Source organism: Orycteropus afer, unplaced genomic scaffold (genome assembly GCF_000298275.1).
Source record: "Orycteropus afer afer isolate SDZICR_OR568_19922 unplaced genomic scaffold, OryAfe1.0 scaffold00080, whole genome shotgun sequence".
NCBI lineage: Eukaryota > Metazoa > Chordata > Mammalia > Tubulidentata > Orycteropodidae > Orycteropus > Orycteropus afer.
Window position 1 is genome coordinate 10,718,087 of NW_006921667.1, and position 15,900 is coordinate 10,733,986.

A 15,900-nucleotide genomic window follows, 5' to 3' on the forward strand; every position below is an offset into this window, starting at 1 on the left:
AGTGATACTGCCTCGGAAACCCAAGGAGGGGTCGCTATGAGTCGGGGCCGACTCGACGGCACATAACAACAACAACAATGACAAGGATATCAATCCTTATGCATTACATTTCATTTTTGACAACTTCCAATTTTCTTAGATTCGTACTTCGTACATTCCATGTTCTGATGATTAATGGATGTCTGCAGCTGTTTCTCTTCAATTTGAGTGGTGCCACATCAGCAAATGGAGGTCTCGAAAGCTTTACCTTATCCATAGGAGTAAAGGTGGGTTTACTCAGATGATGCAGCTCTTTCCCAGTCCTATTTTGAGAGCCTCTAACCTAACCGGACTATTCATAAATTGCGCTTGCGCGGTAATATATCAAACAGTGTTTCTTTGCTATTCATAAAGTTTCCCTGGCCAATTCTTTGAGAAGTGGACGGCCTCTTCTTTCTTCCTAGTCTGTCTCATTCTGTAAGCTGGGCTGATACCTGTGCACCATGTTCATCCCGCTGGGTTTGAAACACCAGTGGCTCAGCCTCAAAACTGACATCAACATGTCACTACGGTAGGACAAACCGACAGAGAAGTTTGTCTCCCTGTTGGAAACCTCTCTTACCACCCTGATAGCAATGCAAAATGGTGCAGGCATTGTGGAAATCAGTCTGGCAGTTCCTGAGAAAACTAAGGTTAGAGTTGCCATATGAACCAGGAGTTAGTTCTACTCCTAGGTATACACCTGAAGGATCTTATAGAAGTGACACGGAGATATGCACACCTATGTTCATCACAGTACTATTCACAATAGCAAAAAGATGGAAAGAACCTAAATCTCCATCAATGGATGAATGGGTAAGTAAAATGAGGTGTATGCGTACAATGTAATACTACCCAAAAATGAGTTTCTAAAACATCTTACAATGTGGATGAAACTGGAGAATACAATGTTAAGGAAAACAAGTCAATCACAAAAAAAGAAGTATTGTATGTTCTTTTATGAAATGACATGAATCGGTAAACATATAAAAATTAATGTTCATTAAAGACTAAGGTGTGCCTAACCCAAGCAATGGTATTTTCAATTGCCTCACATGCATGTGAAAGCTGGACAATGAATAAGGAAGACCAAAGAAGAGTTGATGCTTTTGAGTTGTGGTGTTAGCAAAGAACGCTGAAAGTACCATGGACTGCCAGAGGAACTAACAAATCTGTCCTGGAGGAATAACAGCTAGAACACTCCTTGGAAGCGAGAATGGCCACACTTCATTTAACCTACTTTGGTCATGTTGTCAGAAGGGACCATTCCCTGGCGAAGGATATCATGCTTAGTAAAGTGGAGGTTCAACGAAAAAGGGAAAGGCCCTCCACGAGATGGACTGATACACTGGCTACAACGATGGGGTCAGGTATAACAAGGATGATGAAGCTGGAACAGGACTGGGCAGTGTTTCGTTCTGCTATACACAGGGTCCCTATGAGTCAGAGCTGACTCGAAAGCACCTAACAATAACAACAACAATGGTTTCCAGGGGTCGTGGGGGAGAAGAGGAGGGAGAAGAACCCCTTAGTTACTTTTTGTTTACAGAAATAGTAAAGGTGGCACCAAATATGGAAGAAGTTTGCACAGTATGATCAATATTAACTGATGTCAATAAGTTGTACATAGGAAAAAGGGATGAATGGATAAATGTTAGCTTGTCTTGTTATGGTTTTGCAACAGTAACAAGGTCCCCTAAAGATGGGGGGGCTAAATACAGATGGCAATACTAATTAGATATAACCAATCATCTCATAGGAATAGATGAGGGGCTTAGGGCTGTAGTCACTTAGGACAATATAGTCAATTGGCATAATACAGTTTTTAAAGTTTATGTTGTATCTCCCAGTATAGTAAATAGTGCCCGAGTCCTTAAAAGCTTATGAGTGGCCGTCTAAGATACAATTACTGGTCTTTATTCACTTGGAACAAGAGAGAAAAAGGGGAATCCAAGAATCAGAGAAGGAAGAGAATTATCTACATGAATCACTGCTTCTCTTGCATAGGGATCAGAAGAATTAGATGGTGCCCGATTACCAGTGCTAACAGTTCTGATCAGGAATGTAACAGAGAAATCCTGATCGAAAGAGAGAAAAATGTGGAACAGAACTTGAAACTCTTAAAGAACCCAGATTTATTACACCTATTGAGTCTGGAAGAGTCATCGAGACTATTGCCCTGAGTTGCTCCTCAAACCCTGAATGGAAACCATCCCCTGAAACCATCTTTAAACTAAGTAACACTTTAGCCCCATGTGGTAGTTACATTTGTGTGTCAACGTGGCTGGGCATGGTAGAGTGGCTGGGCAACTGGATGTAGTTATTCTCCATGTTAAGACTGGTAATTAACTCCATGGTAGAATGTATTGCAGTAGCTGAGTAGCTGCCTTAGGGATGTGGTCAGCTTCCTGTATATAAGCAGCAGCTTTGGGAATGGTCTCTAGCTGATGGCACACTTGAACCCTGCATGTAGCCGTGTCATTTTTCAGCAGCCTGCCATGCTCTGCTGACCTTGGGACTTTCAATGGACTTGAATTAATGGCATGCCATGTGGTTTGGTAACATCAGGACTGTGCCTTTTTGCTTGTCAGCCTCAGCAGCCAGTAGCTGGATGAAGAAAAGTTTCCAGCTTCTGATCAGGAATGTAATAGAGAAATCCTGATAGAAAGGGAGAAAAATGTGGAACAGAACTTAAACTCTTAAAGAATACAGATTTATTACACCTATTGAGTCTGGAAGAGTCATTGAGACTATCACCCTGAGTGCTCTTCGAACCTTGAATTGAAACCGTCCCCTGAAGCCATCTTTAAACTAAGTAACAGTTTAGCCCAATGTGGTAGTTACATTTGTGTGTCATTGTGGCTGGGCATGGTAGAGTGGCTGGGCTGGGAGCAGAAGGCAGAACTGAAACTCAAGATTGAGGAGCTTTCACCAAGCCCTTAGAGTCTGACACTTGGAACTTGGACTTCTAGCCTCCAAACTATAAAAGAATAAACTCCTATTTGTTCAAGCCATCCCATTTGTGGTATAGTCTCATCCGAGTGGTACTAGGTAACCGGAACACCCAAAGAGTAAACACTGTCATTCTTGAGTATTGTGTTACTTTAAAAAAAGGGGGGGGGGGAAGGTCCATAGCTAGTTTATTTATTTATTTATTGCACTAAACTATGGAACACTTAATGAATTTGCAGGTCATCCTTGCGCAGGGGCCATGCTAATCTTCTCTGTATCATTCCAATTTTAGTATAAGGACTGCTGATGTGAGCAACTACAGCTATTTTAAAGCACAGATGAGAAGGCTGGGGATCAAGGAAATTGAATAAATGGAAGTAAAACAACTAGAAGAGAAATAACCACAATACTGCCACAAAATAAAGCCTGTAACCAACACTGCTGATCATTATATTTAAAAAGTGTGGAATAGCAGCAGTCATTGCTTCATCTGCTGATGTGGCATGACTCAAAATGAGAAGAAGTATCTGCAAACATCCCTTTAATCAGTACACTGAATGTATGAAGTATGAATCTAGGAAAATTCAAAGTTGTCAAAAATGAAATACAACACATAAAGATCGTTCATTATCTTAGGCATTACTGAGCTGAAATGGACTGATATTGGCCATTATAAACAGGACAATATGGTGACTACACTGGGAATGACAAATTGAAGAGGAATGGTGTTCATTCATTGTCAAGATCTATCCTGAAGTACAACGCTGTAAATGATAATACTCATGGCTACAAGGACTTAGAAGGAAGGCTATCACTACTGATGTCAGATGGACTGTGGGTGAAAGCAGAGAATACCAGAAAGATGTTTACCTGTGTTTTACTGACTATGTAAAGGCATTTGACTGTGTGGGTCATAACAAAGTATGGGTAACACTGTGAAGAACAGGAATTCCAGAACACTTAATTGTGCTAATGGGGAACCTGTACATAGACCGAAAGGCAATCATTCGAACAGAACAAGGAGATACTGAATGATTTCAAATCAGGAAAGGTGTGTATCAGGGTTGTATCGTTTCACCATATTTATTCAATCTGTATGCTGAACAAATAATCCACGAAGCTGGACTGTATGGAAAATGCAAACCAGGATTAAAGGAAGACTCATTAATAATTTGCAATATGCAGATGACACAAGCTTGCTTGCTAAAAATGAAGAAGACATGACGCACTTACTGATGAAGATCAGTCTTTGGTATGCATTACACCTCAAAAGAAAGAAAACAAAAATCTTCACAACTGTACTAATAAGCAACATCATGATAAACGGAGAAAATGTTGATGTTGTTAAGGATTTCATTTTACTCTGATCTACTATCAACATTCATGGAAGCAGCAGTCAAGAAATCAAAAGACTTATTGCATTGGACAAATCTGCTGCAAAAGACCTCTTTAAAGTCTGAAAAAGCAAAGATGTCATTCTGACCTAAATCATGGTATGGGAAAGCTAGATGGTGAATAAGGAAGGCCAAAGAGTAATTGATGCCACTGAATTATATGTTATTGAAGAAGAGTATTAAATATATCATGGACTGCCAGAAGAATGAACAAATCTGTCTTAGAAGAAGTACAGCCAGAATTTCCTTAGAAGGAAAGTGGCAAGACTTTGTCTCGTGTACTTTGGAGATGTTATCAGGAAAGACCAGTTCTTAGAAAAGGCAGCATTCTTGGTAAAGTAGAGGGTTAACAAAAAGAAGAAGACCCTCAACAAAATGGACTGACAAAGTTGCTGCAACAACGTGCCCAAGCATAATAAGGATTGTGAGGATGGCGCAGGATCAGTGTGCAAGGCAGTGTTCCGTTCTGTTGTACAAAGGGCTGCTATGAGTCAGAGCCAACTTGATGGCACCTAAGAACAACATCATATATATAAAATATTTATCTCTTCCCAGCTGTGAATTTTATTAATGCAAAATCCCAGCGTTCAGTTAGTTCTATATTCTTCTAAGTGCAAGAGGTGTAAATCACACTTGCTAAGGATAATTTGGAAAAGTGGACAGTGGAAACTGGGAATAAATATGTAAGGAAAAGCTGGAGAGAAGTAGGGACTGTCTACTGCAATCTTTAGAAAAATACAGAAAGTTAAGACAAAGTACATGTAGTCTTACATCTGTAAGGAAGGCAGAACAAGTGAGGCAGGTGTCAAAGAAGCTAATGGGCTGAGCTTGGGCTATATCAAAGAGTAGATGGAAAATGCACCATGTGCCAAGCCAAGCAGAATCAATAAATGTTTTCCAGAGTGGTGTTTTCACTCAACCATGTGAAAAACATCACATTTCTGAGACTACAGAATGGAGGCAGATGTCAATAACACAAATCATAAACTTAAAGGAACACACTGAATCAAGATACAGGAGAAAAAAAAATGTCTCTCATTGTTCACCTACTCTGTAGTAGAGCAAAACAAAGGTAAACCTTCTAATTGAAACAGTGGAAGGGAGAATTCACAAAAACCTTACACGGAACAAGGGGGCAGTAAATGGAAATTAATAGTTAAGTACTGGTCCTTGGATGATGTAAACAGTTAAGGGCTGTCCCAACTGAAAGGTTTGTGGTTTGAACTGAGTAAGAGCACCTCAAATAAACCTTGGGTTTCTGAGGCGGGATCTCTACAGAAGTAGATTGCCCAACCTTCCTTCTGAGGAGTAACTGGTATGCTTGAACTGCCAGCCTTCTGGTTAGCAGTCAAATATCTTACTTAGGCACTGCGCCACCAGCGCTCCCAAATTAATTTAGGACTCCCGGTGTAAGATAGTGGCTATGGTAAGGCCTGAGGCTAAAACTCCATTTAGACTCAAAAGTAACCTCTCCATCAGGAACACAGCTTGTCATTACTGTTAACTCTCCACTGTATCCTGAGAAAATTACTTGGTAAACAATTTCAGAAAGCAATATAAATTTTACTTAAAAGTTTTGCTTGCCGCTTGAGACAGCAGATCCAAAACAATTCTCAGAACAGATAAACTCAAAATAAATTTTAGAATTATGCTTGCCCTCCCTGCAGTCATACAAGGAGAGTCTCATGACTGTTTTGAGGCCACATGTATGCAATTTAATGATTACTTTGTAACTTTCAAAAACAACTTTACCAATGTATGCAATCTCTTACTAGGTCATATGTGTATCATCACTCAATTTTGTAATCATTACCTAAATATCAAGCACTCACTGAATTTTTACTTAATTTCCTTGTATTTTCTTATATAAACTCCCTGTACTATCTCCTCCTTGGATCACTTAGTTCAGAATCTTCTGGGTTTCATTATTCTCAATTTGCAAACTATCTTACCCCTCAATAAAAGCTCTTTAATTTCAACTAGACTCTGCCAGTCATCCCATCTTTTCCCTAAAGTTTCTCTATCTCCAGCAACAGTTTTTATTTTCAGGAACTGAAACTTCATACTGATGTCAAAGACAAAAATTAATGACAAACACTTTACTTTGATTTTAGGACTTTTCTTACCCATGAAAACAAATATTAACTGTAAAATTCCTAACCCAATCTGCCAGAGGCTATTTTTTAACCCAAAGTGCTAACGTTTTCTTTCCTACTGAAAGCCAGCCTTACTTAATTTAAATCTCAAAATATATTACGCTGCAGGTGGGCACGTGGGTGGAGGGCAACAGACACCCTAAGGTAGAGTATCTATCTATTGAGTGAAGTAAATGGGGGAGGAGAGGGTTCAATCAATCATATTAAGATTGGCAAATAGTTGATTTTCTCGTTATAAGACTCATTGTAACTGACCTACTTCAAATCTAATTTCGAATTAGAATGGTATCCATATATGCACCTAAAATAACTGAAGTGTGCCAACACCTAGCTTACGTGGATACTGTTGGTTGCAACCGTGAATTGCCACAGAAGATCCATGCAGTACAGTCTGCTCTCATTAGTCAACACTCTAGTAGCCTGCCTGCACACTCCATCGGTTCAGGCCTCTGAAACCAATTGGACAGAACTCCCAGGGAGTCAGGTCAGGTTTGTCGGTCTTTTTGTTAAGTGTTGAGGACTGCTGACTGAGGGTGCTGTGTGCTATGAAGTAAGCATCTTTAGTGGATGATACAACCTCAGCCAACATACTACCAGGTGTGTGTGTGGGGGGCTCTGACAGCAACAAGGTAGACCTCTCTGGGGCTCTGTATGGAGAGTCCTGCACCTCCCCCACCCAGAGACTGGAGCTGCAAGCCTACCGTGAATTGACAGAAAGTTCGGGCAGTGGAGTCTGCTCCTATAGTGAACCTCCCTGAGAATCCTGTAGCTAAGGCCTCTGAAATCAATAGGACAGCCCTCCCAAGAAGTTAATTCAAGTCTGTGTGCTGCCTCCTTTGGTCCTTTGCTAAGGACTGCTGAGTGAAGCTGCTTTCTGCTAGGAAGCAGGCATACTTAGTGGAGGCTATACCCACAGCCAACATACTAGGGGGAGGAGGAAGACTCTGATAGCAATAACACAGACCTTCTGGACTGATACAAACTCCTACAGAAGGTTCCTTACAGTAGAGTCAGGAGGTGGGTCACCTAAGTGGAGACTGCTCGGCCAACCACTTTAGGGCCTCTGGGGCTCTGAAACAAACAACACAGATTTCTGGGACATCTTTCTGGGAAGTGCCAGACCATCCTCTCCAGAAATGGAGTAAAATCTGTGTTTCCCCTAAATGCTGGTTCAGATATAAGCAGCCCCCACAGAGCAGGGAAGAAAGCCTCAGGCAAAACCAGAGGAACAACACCCAAGCCAAGAAGGGAGCTCACTGGGTGTGGGTTTTTTGACTAAAAATGTAATTGCTGAAACAGAGAAGGGAAAGGAGTAATAACCAAAGAGAGGGGACTTCATTCCCTGGTGGGCAGACTGATAGTCATGATATCTCACTGAGAGGCAGTACCCACTGGTGAACAGAATGATTACAGTATGTTCTCTAGCATTTTGGGGAGAGATTGAAAATTGAAAACTGAGATCTGGAACTTCTGAATCCTAATTAAACCAGGGAGGAAGAAGGAGCTATTACACAGGTGAGGAAATGGTAAGGAAAGGCTGAATGCTCTGCTTGCCTAGCAGTACCTTGTAAAAACACCAAATACTGGGAAAAACTGAGAAAATGAACACCCTAGAAAATTCCAATGCCCCAACAAAAAAATCACAAGACACACAAAAAAATAGAGAAATGGTCCACTGCCCATTCAAATGAACATGACAGAGAGTAAAGGGGCATCGAAGGATAATAATAAGTAATGGAAAAGAAAGGAAGACTATAATTACATTAAAGAACTAAGGGAAAAACATACAAAGAGCTAGAAGAAATAAGGAAAGCAATGAACAAACAACATGAGGATCTGAAACAAGAGATACTGTAACTGAAAGAGACAATAACTGAAATAAGAAACACAATAGGACAATGTACCAACAGATTTAATCAGGCAGAAGAAGGACTCAACGAATTAGAAGATGAGAGCATTAAAATAACAAATGCTAAAGAGCAACAAGAATGGAGGCTCAAGAAGGCTGAGAACAGTTTAATATAATTATGGGACAACAAGAGACCTAATACATGCATCAGGGGAATTCCAGAAAGAGGTGAGACAAAGGGACAGAAAGAATATTTGAAGGAATAAAAACAAAAACATTTCCCAATTTAACAAAGGAAACGAATCTACAAGTTCAAGAAGCTCAAAAACCCAAGCAGGAGAAACCCAAAGAGATCTACATCAAGACACATCATAGATAGGCTCTGAAAAAGTAAAGATAAAGAGAGAATCCTGAAAGTGGTGAGAGAGATGCAAAGTCACAAAGGATCCTCAATAAGAAGACCAAGTGCTGATTTCTCCTCAGAAACATTGTAGGCAAGAAGGCAATGGAATGATACAAAGTGCTGAAAGAAAGACAGAAAGAAAAAAAACCTGTGAACAAAGAATACTATACTCAGTGAAACTTTTTTTCAAGAATAAGGGTGAAGGGTGAAAGGCCTGAAAATCTACTTCCCACAAAGATTACAGCCTAGAAAACTCTGTGGGGAAGTTCAACTCTGTCACACGGGGTTTACTATAAGCTGAAAATTGACTCAATGGTTCCTAACAACAACTAGATGCTACCAGTACCTAATGCTTATTGGCCAGGGATGCTGCTCACCATCCACAATGCATGGGACAAATTGCTGCACAAAGAATGAATTAGCCCAAATATTAGTAGGGCCAAGGCTGAGAAACCCTGCTCTACCAATGCTGTCCAATAAAAATAAGGCGATTTGCATCTGTACTTTAAAATTTTCTAGTAGCTACATTAAAAAAGTATAAAGAAACAAGGAAATTAATTTCAGTATATTTTGTTTAATCAATATATCTGAAATATTATTTTAACATATAGCCAGCCACTCCTCAGAAGGAAGATGGGGCAATCTATTTCCGTAGTGATACTGCCTCGGAAACGCAAGGAGAGGTCGCTATGAGTCGGATCCGACGCGATGGCACATAACAACAACAACAATATCCAATGTGAAAAGTGATTAATGAGATACCTGTCATTCTAGGTTTTTTTTTTTTAATGTAAAGTCTTCAAAATCCAGTGTGTATTTACATTTACAGCATAGCTCTATTTGGATTAGCCGGATTTCAAGCTCTCATAGCCACATGAGGCTTGTGGCCGCAGTACAGATCTAGACAGCCTCAGAGACAAAAGAATCTGAAAAGGCCTTAACTGACTGTAAGTCTGTTTTAGAACTTGTCTTTGCCTCCTCTTGAGCACAAAACAAAACAAAACAAAACAAAAATAACCTGTAGCCATCAAGTCAATCCTGACTCATAGCAACCCTATGAGTTACATGCAGAACTGCTCCATAGTTTTCTTGACTGTGATCTTTACAGGGGGGAAAAAAAGAATAAGGGTGAAATTAAAAGATTTCCAGACAAAAAGAAGCTAAGAGAGTTCATATTAATCAGCCTAGCCCTACAAAAAATACTATTATGAGTTCTGTTGATAGAAGGGCAAACACTAGAAAGCAACTGAAAGCCATACATAAAAAGACCCCTAATAAATAGAACTGCATGGATAAGTGTAAGGGCTATAAAAGTATTCATAATTGACATTTCAAATGTTTTATCCTTCATATTTTTTAATAACAAACACATAAAAAGCAAGGATAAGATTATGTTACAGGGCACATGAAATATAAAGACACAATTAATAATAACAACAAAAGGGGAGAGGAATGGAACAGATATAGAGTATTTTTGTATGTTACTGAAGTTAAGCTGGTACCAACTTACCCTAGAATGTTACAGACATTTAATACTATTATTATATATAATAATATTATATATATAATATTATATTATATAATTAATTATTATATATTATAATATTATAATATATATATATATATAATACTATAATACTAAGACTATTAAATGTAATATTTATGAGTATGTATATTGAAAAACACACACACACACACACACACAACACGACAGGAGAAGGGAACCAAAAATACTCAATACAACAGGCTAACAAAACACAAAAGCAAGTATTATTAAAAGGCAAAGGCAAAGGAGGCTTAAGACACACACCAAAACAAAACAAAAAACAAATAACGAAATGGTAGAAGTCACTTCTTACCAGTAATGACTATGAATATATATGGACTAAATACTCCAATCAAAAGGCAGACTAGCAGAATGGACTTAAAAAAACAAAACATGATCTAACTATATGTTGCCTACAAGAGATACACTTTAATAAATGTGAGGATATAAATAGGCTGAAAGTGAAAGGATGGGAAAAAAGCATCCCATTCAAGTAATAACTGAAAGAGAGCTGTGATGGCAATCTAAGTATTAGACAAAGCAGATGTTAAGACAATAATCTGTTAGAAGAGGTAAGGATGGACATGATATTGTGATAAAGAAGCAGGCAGGGAACATACAGCCAAGAAGGGAAGAATAGGCTTAGCTGAGTTAGGAGAAAACCCAAAGATTAAGATTAGAAAAGGGCATGAACATGGTTAGCTAATCTTTGTAGCTGCTGTTCTTTTGAGGTTAGTATTTCCTGAAGTTGTTTTTCTCAAGTTACAAATTTTCCCTGAAGCATGCACAGAGATGAGCTATGCACCCCACTGGCTTCACTCCATCCCACAAGTTTAGCTCAAGGAACTGAAAAGCTTCAGCCAAGGAATTAAAAATATGAAAGTGATGAAAAACTGTGTAATCAGTTTCCAGACGGACCTCTAAGAGAAGCAAGAAGTCCGTCATCAACTTCCTTGCCCAAATCTGACCTGGCCCCCCTTATGTATATGTAGCCAGTTTCTCAGAATTTTAATGAATATGTGTAACTTCTTCATTCTTCACCTAAGCATAAAAGCTCCCTGAGCTCTCTGCTCAGGGAGGCAGTTCTTTGAGAAACTATTCTGTCTCCTTTCTTCTGCAAGAAATAAAATTCAACTTACTCATTCTGCTTATCTCTCTCATTCCTGTTTGGGTTAAAGTGGTGAATCCACTGCATTCAGTTTCAATACAAGGGCCAATTCATCAAGAAGACTTAATGATCATAAATATTTATGCATTTAACCTCAGTCACCTAAATATATAAAGCAAACACTTATAGAATCAAAGGGGGAAATGTATAAAACTATAATAATAATTGGAGACTTCAACATCTCACTTTCAATATTGGACAGAACGTCTAAAAAGAAGATCAACAAGGAAACAAAACTCTTGAATGACACTACAAACCAACTAGATTTAACAGACATATAAAGAACACACCACTCCAGAACAGTACAATATACATTCTATTCCAATGCACATGAATCATTCTCCAGGATAGACCATCGATTAAGTCAAAACCAAGTCTTGATAAATTTAAACACTGAAATAGTACACAGTATTTTTCTTTTACCACAACATACTTAAGCTAGAAATTAATAACAGAAAAATAATACACAAACATAAGGAAATTAAAGAGCATACTGTTAAACTATCAAAGGGTCAAAGAATAAATCAAAAGAGAAATAAATTTCCTAGAATCAAATGAAAATGAAAGCCCACCATACTAAGACTATTAAAAGATACCATGAAAGCAGTTCTCAAAGAGAAACTTAATAAAGTGTTAACAATAGGAACTAGAAAGAGGACAGCAAACTAAGCCTAAATATTACAGAAGAAAGGAAATAACAAAAATCAGAGCATAAATAAATAAAATTAAAACCAGGAAAACAATAGAATCAATAAAACCAGAAGCTGGTTCTTTGAAAAGATCAATAAAATTGACAAATCTTAAACTAGACTGACATGGGGAAAAAGAGAAAAGACGCAAATAACAAAAATAAGAAACGAAAGAGGAGGTGTTACAACTGATCTGATAGAAGAAAAGAATTAGAACAGAATATTATGAACAGTTGTATGGCAACAAACTGGGTAACTTAGAGGAAATGGACAAATTCTTAGAAACACACAACTTACTGAAGTGAATCAAGAGGAAATAGATAGTATCAATATACCCATAACAAGAGATCAAACCAGTGACCAAAAACCTGTCATTTTTTTTTTTTTTTAAAAAGTCCTGGACCTGATGGCTTCACCGGGAAATTCTACCAAACACACAGAAAAGAATTGACACCAATATTGCTAACACTCCTCCAAAACACAGAGAAGGAATAAACACTCCCTAATTCATTCTATGAAGCATACATTACCCAGATACCTAAGCCAGGCAAAGACATCCCAAGAAAACTACAGGTCAATATCCCTTATGAATACAGATGCAAATATCCTCCAGAAAATGCCAGTGAGTAAAATCCAACAGCATATCTAAAGAATCACACACCATGACCAAAAGGGATTTATTCTAGGAATGCAGGGAAGATTCAACATTAGAAAACCAATTGATGTAATGTACCACATCAACAGAACAAACGTGATTATTTGTATAGATGCAGAAGAACCACCTGATAAAATCCAACACTTCTTCCTTGATGAAAACTTAGCAAGAATGGAATAGAAGGGAAATTCCTCAGTATGGTTCATGGAATATATGAAAAGCCAACAGCCAACATTATATAGTTAATGGAGAAAGAGACAGCTTTCCCCTTGAAATGAGGAACAAGACAAGGGTGTGTGCTATCATCACTTCTATTTAATACTATATCATAATTCCTAGCCATAGCAATAAGATTAAAAAAAGAAAGAAAGAAAATATATCCAGGTTGGAAAAGAAGTAGTAAAATGATTTCTACTTATAGATGTGTTGTTGTTGTTATGTGTCATTAAGTTGGACCTGACCCCTCCTTGGGTTTCTGAGGCGGTATCACTATGGAAGTAGACTGCCCAATCTTCCATCTGAGGAATATTTATAGATATAGAATATTCCAAAAAGTCCACAAGAAAATTTATAGAGCTGAGAGAGGATTTTGGCAAAGCTGCAGGCTACAAGGTCAATAAACCAAAATCAGGTGGTTTCTAAACACTAACAATTAGAAATCTGAAAGGGAAACAATTTCATTTACAACAGTATCTAAGAGAAAAGAATACTTAGGAATAAATCTAACCAGGGACATGAAAGACTTATACAATGAAAATTATAAAACACTGCTGAAAGAGATTAAAGAAGACTTAAATAAATGGAAAGATGTTCCATGTTCCTGGGTTGAAAACTCAATATTGTTAAGCTGTCAATACTTCCCAAAATGATTTATATAGTCAACACAATCCCAATCAAAATGCCAAGAGCCTACTTCGCAGGAATGGAAAAAACAATCCTCAGCTTTACGTGCAATGGCAAAAGGCCCCAATAATTAAAGCAATGTTGAAAAAGAAAAACAAAGTAAGAAGACTCAGTTCCTTATTATAAAAGATATTATACAGTTACAACAAGCAAAATAGCCTGGCACTGGCACAACAGTAGACACATAGACTAACAGACTAAAACTGATAGTCCAGAAATAAACGCACACATCATGGATTGTGAATGACTTTTCACAAAGGTATTAAGTCCATTTGATGGGAAAAGAAAAGTGCTCAATAAATAATATTGGGAAAACTGCATTTCCACATGCAGAAAAATGAAAGATGATCATTATTTTACACTATATAAAAAAACAGATTCAAAATGGATTAAGGACCTAAATATGAAAACTGAAAACCAGAAAACTCAAAACAAAAAGCAGGAGTCAGAACTAGCTTTTAAGAATGGATTACTTAGTAACAAAAGCACAAACAGCCAGACAAACTAACAAACGTGAACACATATAAACAAAAAACTTCTGCTCATTAGAAGACATTACAAAAAAAGTGAAAAGACAAAGCTACCAATGAATAGGATACAGAAGGCATATGCCAACAATAATCTAATAACCAAAATACACATAAAACTTCAAGAACTTGAGGAGTTCCGGCAAGATGGCGGACTAGGTAGAAAGATTGCACAAACCCTCTTCAACAAAGAAAAGGGACACCAATTAACGTAATGTACACAGAAGATAATCCAGGACCCCTGAGCCTTGAAAGGAAGGATATAGAAGTGGACTAAAACCCAACTAGCACAAGAATTTGCGTGAAGATACCACAAAACGAGACAGATGGTGCTGCGGTCTGGCAGTGATCTTGAGTGATCCTGATGGCACAGACAGCTTGGAGATTCCCGAGTGCTGGTAGGATTTAAGATTAACTTAAAAATCAGCCCTGCTAGCCAGGGTCTGTACAGAAGACTGCTCTGGTGGCTGGGGAATAAACAGAGAAGGTGAAGAGAAAGGCAGGATGAGCTGTGGACTTTTGCCGGTCTGGAGGATGCCGCCATTTTGAAGGTCTAAAAGCGGCTTGACTATTTTGGATATTTAAAGAGACAGTGCTCGCCCAGATTTCTGGGGTTTAAGAACATGTTCTGCTTTCCAGCAACCCCAAGGACTCTCCGGACCTGCAAGTCTGAAAAGGTACAACATTCCTCTTGTTACTCTTATACCCCACACCCACTGGGTGAACAGAGGTGCGGCCATGGGGGTGCCACTTACCACTCCCACCTACCTCCTGGGCCCACAGAACTCCATCACAGTCTGTGTGCTCAGACGGAGCCTGGGTGCCCTGCCCTGTCCTCCACCAATTTTTTTTTCCCTCTCTCTCTCTCTTAATTTTTTTCTTTTTCGCTTTCTTTTTTCTGGTGATTGGTTTGCTTGTATTTTGTCTGTTTTAAAAAAACAACTTATTAATATTTTTGTCCTTTTTACTATTATTCTTAATCTGCCCCTCCCAGGTCCTAGTTTTCAGCATTTTTTCTTTTCCCTGTTCCTGGTTTAAAATTTTTTTCCCCCTTTTTTCTCATGGTTAACCCTGTTCCTTGTTTTTCTTTCTGCATTTTTCCCATTTTTTTTCCTTCATTATTCTTCTTCTCTACTTTTTTCCTCTTAATTCCCATATATTGCAGGTTTTCTTGTTTTTTCTTCTTTTTCCCCTTTTTTTTGGTTACTGTTCCTGTGTGATTACATGGCGTGTTTTTTGTCCCTGTGCTTTTAGTTTTTTGAAGGCTATTCAACTGTAATTTGTGTCTAATTGAGTGGAAGACAACAGTCCCCATAAGACACAACTACACCCATACCTCGTACAACTTCACTTATTGAGCGAGAGCCACTACCTCCTTCTCCACCCACCGGCCAACAATAAAAAACCACCAAGAAAAGCTGGAATCACCCTAGGCTGCTCTTCACAAACAGTTAACAGAGATCTAAATACAACAACGCCACGATGCCTTGGAGACAACAGACCATCACAGTCCTCACAAAGAAGCAGGATAAAGTGGTAGAAAAAGGGAGCAGGATACAGACCCAGACCACATCCCTGAGAAAGCAGCAGCAATGGGACTCTCTGATAAGGAATTCAAAAGAATTATCTTTAGGTATCTT

At 38.4% G+C, this 15,900-nt stretch overlaps 1 protein-coding gene and 1 non-coding gene across 2 annotated transcripts in view; both read right to left on the reverse strand.

Moving 5' to 3' along the window:
- Positions 1–15,900, reverse strand: part of ULK2 (unc-51 like autophagy activating kinase 2) — a 241,121-nt gene that overhangs the window by 26,095 nt on the left and 199,126 nt on the right. The gene's annotated exons all lie outside the window — the stretch shown is intronic.
- On the reverse strand, positions 3,180–3,284 carry LOC122150043. Its single transcript, XR_006163453.1, has one exon. It is a non-coding gene; the product is annotated as a U6 spliceosomal RNA (small nuclear RNA).